This window comes from Triticum urartu, chromosome 2 (assembly GCF_003073215.2).
Source record: "Triticum urartu cultivar G1812 chromosome 2, Tu2.1, whole genome shotgun sequence".
NCBI lineage: Eukaryota > Viridiplantae > Streptophyta > Magnoliopsida > Poales > Poaceae > Triticum > Triticum urartu.
Window position 1 is genome coordinate 239,251,167 of NC_053023.1, and position 8,865 is coordinate 239,260,031.

Genomic DNA, 8,865 nt, shown 5'->3' on the forward strand with positions numbered 1-8,865 from the left:
TGGAAAACACTTTAGCTCCTTGCAAACGATCAAACAGATCATTGATCATTGGCAGTGGGTAGTTATTCTTGATGGTTACTTCATTCAATCCCCGATAATCTACAACCATCCTTTATGATCCATCCTTCTTTTCCACTAGAGGTACGGGTGATCCCCAATGCGAAGAACTTGGGCGAATGTAACCTTTATCCAATAACTCCTTAATCTGATTCTTAATTTCCACCAAATCCTTTGCTGGCATCCGGTACGGTTGCTTCGATATTGGGCCTGTACCTGGCAATAACTCAATCAAAAACTCAATGTCTTTATCCGGTGGCATGCCTGGTAATTCCTCAGGAAATACATCAGGAAAATCCTTTACCACTGGTACTTCTTCTTGCACAACTCCTGTTAGGCAGTTTACTTGTGTCCTGTTTGGCACATGCCGGGATACATACTTGATCATTCTTCCTTCGGGTGTGGTAAGCAAAATTGACTTACTAGCACATTCAATGTTCCCTTCATACTTCGATAACCAATCCATGCCTAATATCACATCCAATCCTTGAGATTCCTATACTATTAGGTCTGAGGGAAACACATAGTTACCAATCCTTAATGGTAACCGATCACACCAGCGTCTGGCCATATACTCCGCTCCTGGTGAGCTTACTAACATGGGTGACCTAAGGGCTTGGGTTGGCAGGTTATATTTATCCACAAATCCCCTTGATATGTATGAATGCGATGCACCAGTGTCAAAAAGAACAAGTGCGGTAAATGACTTAACCAAAAACTTACCGATTACTGCATCGCGTTGATCTTCAACCTCCTCCACATTAACGTGGTTCACCTGTCCCCTATTGAAAGGGTTCGGCTTCTTCCCAGAGCTTCCATTGCCATTTCCATTCTGGCCTTCGGGACATTCATTGGCATAATGTCCGGTCTTGGAACACTTGAAACAGGTGACTTGACTCAGGTCTCTCTTGGTTGGGGTTGATGGGATGGTCCGATTCTGGCCGTTGCTTCCTCCATTCCCATTACCATTCTTGTGGCCATTATGGTTGTGCGAGCTACCTCCTCCATGGGTGTGCTGAAACTGAAATCCCGATTTAGGGGTAAAGCGGGGCTTCTGCTAGGCTCCAGAGTTATTCTTCCCCTGTCCATACTTCCTCTTGCGGTTCTCAATCTGCTGTTGTTTCCCTTCAATCATGATGGCATGATCTACCGACTCCTGGTAGTTGTTGAAGGTGGCTACCATCAACTGCATGCTTAGTTCATTGTTCAGCCCTTCCAGAAACTTCTCCTGCTTAGATGCATCCGTAGCAACGTCATCTGGGGCATAACGTGCTAACTTGCTGAAGTCGTCGACGTACTGGCCAACTGTCCTTCCTCCTTGGCGTAAGTTACGAAACTCACGCTTCTTTATGGCCATAGCTCCTGCTGAAACATGGGCAGTGCGGAAAGCTTGCTGAAACTGATCCCATGTGACAGTGTCAACTGGGTAAGTGGCTGTGAAATTCTCCCACCATGCTGCCGCGGGTCCGTCAAGCTGGTGAGCGGCAAACTTCACTTTCTCACCATCCGTGCATCCTGCAGTGGTCAACTCCCTTCCTATCTTACGGAGCCAATCGTCTGCTACTACCGGCTCGGTGCTACTAGAAAACACCGGCGGATTTAGCCTAAGGAAACGAGCTAAGTGGTCAACAGGTGGTGGTGGTGGTGGGTTGTTGTTGTTGTTCTGCTGGTTCTGGACTAACATCTGCATCAATTGATTCTGCTGTTGGATCAACTGAGTGAGCTCCGGTGGAAATCCATTGTCACGTCTCGGAGGCATCTGAGGGTTTAGAGAAGACGAGAATTAAGAATAGAGGGGGTCTAAAGAGAAAACACTACCCATATGCACATGAGCAAATGCACACAAAATCACTTCAATCAATCAAACAAGGGCTTACAAACGGTCTAAATCTATTGCAAAAGTGCTCGACTATAATGTTTACATGGCGGAAATACTACTACTATCTGGTGGTCATCTAGAAATTTGAACCGGTGGAAGACTCCATGATATCTGCTCCAGCTTCGTCTTCAAAGTCGGGTTCACTTGGATCCGAATCGGTGTCATCGATGATGATGTAGTTGTCTGGACATGCGACGTACTCGTCTTCTTCCTTGGATGCTAACTTCCTCTTGAGTTCTTCAATCTCCGGCTTAAGATCGCCATTGTGTCTTGCTAGAGCTACGATCTCGTCCATGTAGTCCTTGCGTGTAGACTTCAGTTCTCCTTCTAGCTCGATGATCCTTGCCTTCGCATTCTTCAGCTCTATCATATCATTGCACATCTGGTTCTCGTGGCATCGAATGTGCTGGTTTAACTCCTGGATGAATGATGCAATGGATCTATCCTTCTTGGTGCTGACTAACTCCCATTGTTCATCTCGGTGTCCGCAAATCTGGTAGATAGTGTCCTTGAGGTCTTCTTGATAAACTTCTCCAATGCGTCCTATGGTGATATGAGCTGCCATGCTCTTTCCCAGACTCCAGGTTGGTGCATTGAAAACACTATCTATGGGCTTCGTGATTGGCGTGAATGTCCTTCCCGGAACGTGAGCTTGAATCTTCTAGCGCTCCTCTTCAGGCAGAGTGGCGTTGAAGGTTCCCGTGAAGCTTGGTAATCCAATATTCAGGTACTTGGTGACTTCCTTCAGGTGAAATCCAAAAGGTGTGCCTTCATCCGGTTGAGCGTACTTAATCTTCGCGTTCGTCATCCTAAAAGAGTAGAAAAGATGAGAAGTTAGAAAATGAGAAGAGAATGGTGATCTATGGATTTAACTTAGTGGTTGTGTCCTACAGTCAGCGTGTGCTCTGATACCATTCTCTGTCGCGATCCGACCCGAATGGATCAAGCGCTCTGTGCTCAGGTGTCATCCCTGGATCAGCAATGCTGACACCACACAGTACATCGAAGGATTTATAGCAGAGTGGCAATCACACACTTATTACATCGTTGTCTCAAAGAGAAATTATTACAATAAACATGGCTTAAGGCCATCTAGTGTCGATAACAGCGGAAGACTCGGAAGATAAATGGGTCCATCAACTCCAACGGCATCACTGAGTATAGAACCACGACCTAAAACACCTTACTCGTCGTCTGAAAAGTCTGCAACATGAGAAGTTGTAGCCCAAAAACGGTCAGCACATGGGATATGCTGGCAATGTAACACATAGAGAGTAATGGAATGAAACAGCTATACTATATGCATATATGGCTGGTGGAAAGCTCTATGGTTACAGTTTTGCGTAAAGCTAGTTTTTCCCTACTGCAAAGGAATAAATTTATTTAACTATGATGGTGGTTGTTAAACATCGAGAATGGTTGACAGCATTCCGATCCCAATTAAGTGAACAACTAAAACCCAACAACATTAATTATAAGTAACATGTTGAGATTCACATGATATTCAAGTACTAGATACTCAAGTTGTCCATAACCGGGGACACGGCTAATCATGATTAGTTTGTTACACTCTGCAGAGGTTTGCGCACTTTTCCCCACAAGACTCGATCGCCTCCGTTTGGTTTCTCGCACTACATGGTGTTTGAGAAGACGGATGACCGAGACACAGTCTTTCAGAAGCGCTAGCACCTTACATGTGGGGTAGACCGTACCACCTACAACCCCTACATCTGCTAGTCCACCCCGTAAGAGTTCGCACAACTTAGTCAACTATGCCAGAGCCCATAATGGCTTGTGGCTGCACACGGAAGTTTCTAGCATGAAAGATCTTATGATCCCTTTGAGCCTGGGTGGCGGTCCGAAAAAAAAAAAACAGGCAAGTCCTGATAGACATCAGGTGCCTCAATCCACCCAGATGTGTGTTTAAGTTGCCACCTTAGATAAACCATTAATTATCAACTCACATCTGTCATGGATATCACTCACCCAATCCACGTCTACTAGCATAGCATGGCATAATAAGCAAACGTAGAAGTAACTCCCAAAGGTTTCATAATAAACAGGTAATAGGTACTACCTCATCTACTTCCCATCCCACAATTTAATTAGATCCTAATCATGCAATGTGAGAGGATTGATCTAATGCAATAAAACATGGGTTGTAGAAAAGGTATGATCAAAGTGTTACTTGCCTTGCTGATGATCCGCGAGACCTAGGGTTTCGAAGTAACAAGCGGCGCAATCCGGGTGATCTATCGCAGACAAACAACAAGCACACAATAAGTACTCATCTAATGCACAGGTAAAACTCGAACAAGAGAACGAACCAGAAAGTTCAACTTAAGAACTCCGGTTGCAAAGAAAGAACGAACCGAACAAAGAAACGGAAAAACAAACGGCGGAAGAAAACAACTCGGTTCTAGCAAGTTGAAACTAGGTCAAATTTTACCGGGGCAAAAACTTGTTTAAGTTGATTAGACGGAACGGCGGTTTCGAAACGAAACTCCAGGCGCTTGAATCACCTGATTCCGATAAACGAGCGAGAAGAAAGACTAGAACGAAGATCGGATCTGAGATCGCGATCGCGGAATAAATCCGACGAGAAGAAAAAGAAGAACGGTTATACGAACGGACGTTCGTTAACCTAGAAGAATCCGGTGATCACGTTCGTTAGGACGAACGGTCCGGCGAACGGTCCAAAGGCAACTAAATCGGAAAAGAAAACGAATCCGATCTAGGGTTTCGGAGAAGAAAACCGAAACGAAAAACCGATCTAGAAAACGAATCAGAGGAGAGAAAAGGAATCGGAACGATTAGAAGAAAACGATCCGAGGAAAAGAGACGCGGGGCAACCTCCGGCGAGGTCTCCGACGAGGGGCTCCGGTGGCGTGGCGTAGGGCGGCGGCGTGGGCAAGGTGCGGCGGCGGTGTAGGGCGCGGGGTGGGGTGCGGTGGAGGGCTTGGGGTTTGATTTGATGGGTTTAGAGGGGGGGGGTGTTGGGGTATTTATATTGGGGAGGGGAGGAGACTTGGGGTAGGGGACAAGAAAAAGAAAGGAAAAAGGAAAACGAAACAAAGGAAAGGGGAGGGGCTAACCCTAGCCGGACTCGGCTAGAGCAAGAGGCGGCGGCGGCTGGCGCCTGCCTTGCCTGGCGCACGGCGCGCAGGGAGGCTGGGGCGGTGGCTGGCTGGCTGGGCCTTTGGCCCGGCTGGCCTGCTGGAGTTCCTTTTTTTTAAACGGTTTCGCGCGCAGAAAAACACAGAAAAGAAAATCTAAACGGGCTCCAAAATTTCTAAAGTAAATTTTCCCCGACTCCTAAAAATGAGTCGAACAAAATGAACTTTACTCCGGACCTAGAATGCAATTTTTGAAAACGCGCATTTTTCCCTATCCAAATAAAATGCAAAAAAACTCCGGCAAAACCAAAATTGATCTATTTATTAAATCTTCATTTTTCCTAAATTTTGGGAAAGTCATATTATTCCTCTCTCATTTTTTTGATATAGGAAAATAATTGAAGATGAAATAAATAAATCAAATGATCCTCTTTTCAAATTCGAGAAAACTCTCAAATATGAAAATAACGAAATCCCCAACTCTCTCCGAAGGTCCTTGAGTTGCGTGAAATTTCTAGGATCGACCAAAATGCAAGAAAATATGATATGCATGATGATCTAGTGTATAACATTCCAAATTGCAAATTTGGGATGTTACATCTGTGTTTTAAACAGACCACACAGAAAATAGGAACCAAATCAAACACTGAATCGTCGGGCACTAAATTCATCATATAGACCATATGTCCTAGTAATGCAGCTAAACTATGCTCCGAATTGGTGCACACAAGACCAACAGATTACTACACACGAGACTTGTATGCGGATACACATCAGTAACAAATCATCAAGTGCATTCCCTGAAAATCACTCCGTTATATAGCAGACCAAATTAGTAAGACGCGAACAATGAAGAATATCTTCCTTGAATCAGACACCAAAGCCATCAAAAGTCTATGGGTTACACATTAACAATATAGCGCTGTCATTCCCATCTTTTACACGAAAACAGCATATAGTCATGTTCTTGTATATCATGCACCAAAGAAATAACAGGTATCTGCTGCTGCATCAACATGTTTTTCTTTGTACTACTTTCCCTTTTGCACCGTCCAAAAAAAATCGATTTTTTGGTTTGCAAGGCCTCTTGCTCTGGGAATACACAACCATGTATCCTCATTTGATAGGTCATGAAGATTGGATCAAAAATTGCGTGAAAACTCTAGACCAAAATAAAAAATGCATCCCTGCCGGTCCAGCATTTATAATACAAATGCAATATTATTTTAGCATCTAACAACAAGCAGACAAGTACAAAAGATGCTGTTTTTCATAACCTCACCAGAGATGCGGAGAGCAAAAAGAGGGCAAATTCCCCAAAACTTATTAGCGAATGTGTCACTTCAAGCGTATCCTAGAGAAACTATGCTTCTTGGCTGTCTTTTGACATCTCTTCCATTTCCAATTCCTTGACTGCTGCTATGAGGCTGCGGGTAATGCCCTTAAGGTATAGTCCACTTCCCTCCATTTTCTCCAGGAGCTTCTCAGCTATTCTCCAGTCCATAGCCTTTAGACATAACGACTGGATGAGTTTGTTATACTCATCCACATTTGGCTGTACCCCGTCCTCCTTCATCTCCTTTAGGCACTCCAGGGCCTTCTCAAACTCCTCCATCTTGCAGTAACCACAGATCAGTATGTGATAATGGGCTTCATCAATCATGCCTCCCTTTGCGTAGCCACTCATGATCATGCTGTATGTATAAACATCAGGGCGCAGCCCTCGCCTCTCCATCACCCTAATCATATCCTTTGCGTTCCTCCATTTCTCCCTCTTTAGACAATCCTGTGATGACAAATTTGAACACTGCACTACCAGGAGCTGGGCCAAGATTCACCATCCTCATCAACAACTTCTTTGCATCCTTCACATTCTTCATCCTGCACAAACTATGTATAACGGCAGCCAAGGACTTGCCTGCATGCTTAAGAGACTCTCCTTTGTATTCCTCCAATAGCTCCAGAGCCATACTGATGGTCTCATCATTCTTCGCCAAAGCACCAACAAGGAAATCCAAGGATGACTTAGCCACGTAGGAATCTGAACCTTCTTCTCCTTCACTGCTAGGTATACTGAATGTGCCTCCGTCACCTTCTTCCCCTTGCAAAAGAAGGTCACAATCTCACCGGCCTTCTTCCCATCAGCAAAGCACCCAGAGCTAATCATCTTCTCGCAAACTCCCCATGCAGCACCAACCATGGACTTCTTTCCAGCCGCTTGAATCGCCAGATAATAGCTGTCACCGTCCGAGGTACAGCCAAACTCACTGAACTTATCAAGCACCTCTAGCGCCACCTTCGATTTCTCGAGCTTCCAGAACATTGCTAGCACTCTGTTTAGCAGTGGGGTGCTCCAGGGTTAGCCGCAGATGATGTTGGAGGACCAATGGAGATGGTAGGGGAACGATAGGAGAGCACGGGAAGGTGCTGGATGGCCGCTGGGGTCGCCGGAGCGGGCCGGAATCGGCCGGCGGTTGCTGCCCTTCTCCAGATCGAGGCTGCACTCCTGGCCTCTCCTGCTCCAGATCGAGGCCCGGATCGAGACCATGCTCGGGAAGAGAGGAAGAGGAGGGGGAGGCGGAGCAACCCTTCTCTGGCCGCTACCAGGCGGGGAGGCGGAGCTGCGACGAGCGGCGGAGGAAGGGAGAGAAGGAGACGGAGGAGTGGCTGCGTGGCCGTGCGGGTCCTGCGGCGCGTCGCCGAGGGGATGGGAGCCGGCGACAGCAGGAGGGGGCGGGGAAGAGAAGAGTGGAGGGAGGAGAGGGAGATAGAGGAGGGCTCGCGGCGGAGGCGAGCGCGTGTGGATGAGGAGGGAGCTCAGGGAGGCGGCTGCGGGTGCGTGGGAGAAAGGTTTGGGGGCTAGGTTTCTACAAGCGGAGCGGCTGACTTTTATACACCTGCACGTGAAAGTACAATAATGCCCTCGGGGGGGCACGAAATCTACAAGCGGTGGCACGAGCGATTTAAAGGCGACGTGGAGGGCGCGGTTCTGCCTAGCAGTCTAGGAGGGTTTATATGTTCAATTCCTTAGTCCACTAGTTACTAAGGATAAGTTCGACCGCTGTCATGTGATCCATTCCTGGATCACTCTTGTACCCCTTGACTGACTCATGGCAAGGCACACTTCAGGTGCGGTACACAGCATAGCATACTATAGAGCCTACGTCTAAAGCATAGGGGACGACCTTCGTCCTTTCTCTCTCTTCTGCCGTGGTCAGGTCTTGAGTCTTACTCAATACTCACACCTTGTAACACAGCCAAGAACTCCTTCTTTGCTGATCTATTTTGAACTCCTTCAAAATCTTGTCACGGTATGTATTCATTTGAAAGTACTATTAAGCGTTTTTGATCTATCCTTATAGATCTTGATGCTCAATGTTCAAGTAGCTTAATCCAGGTTTTCCATTGAAAAACACTTTTCAAATAACCCTGCATGCTTTCCAGAAATTCTACATCATTTCTGATCAACAATATGTTAACAACATATACTCATCAAAAATTCTATAGTGCTCCCACTCACTTCTTTGGAAATACAAGTTTCTCATAAACTTTGTATAAACCCAAAATCTTTGATCATCTCATCAAAGCGTACATTCCAATTCCGAGATGCTTACTCCAGTCCTTAGAAGGATTGCTGGAGCTTTGGCATACTTGTTAGCATCTTTCAAGATTGACAAAACCTTCTGGTTGTATCACATACAACCTTTCCTCAAGAAAATCGTCGAGGAAACAATGTTTTGACATCCTATCTGCAAGATTTCATAAATAATGCAGTAACTGCTAACATAATTCCAACAGACTCTTAGCATCGCT

The 8,865-nt window shown here is 45.9% G+C and overlaps 1 pseudogene; it reads right to left on the minus strand.

Annotated features, from left to right (window-relative positions):
* Positions 1–6,253: 6,253 nt before the first annotated feature.
* On the minus strand, positions 6,254–7,600 carry LOC125536004 (annotated as a pseudogene).
* Positions 7,601–8,865: the final 1,265 nt, after the last annotated feature.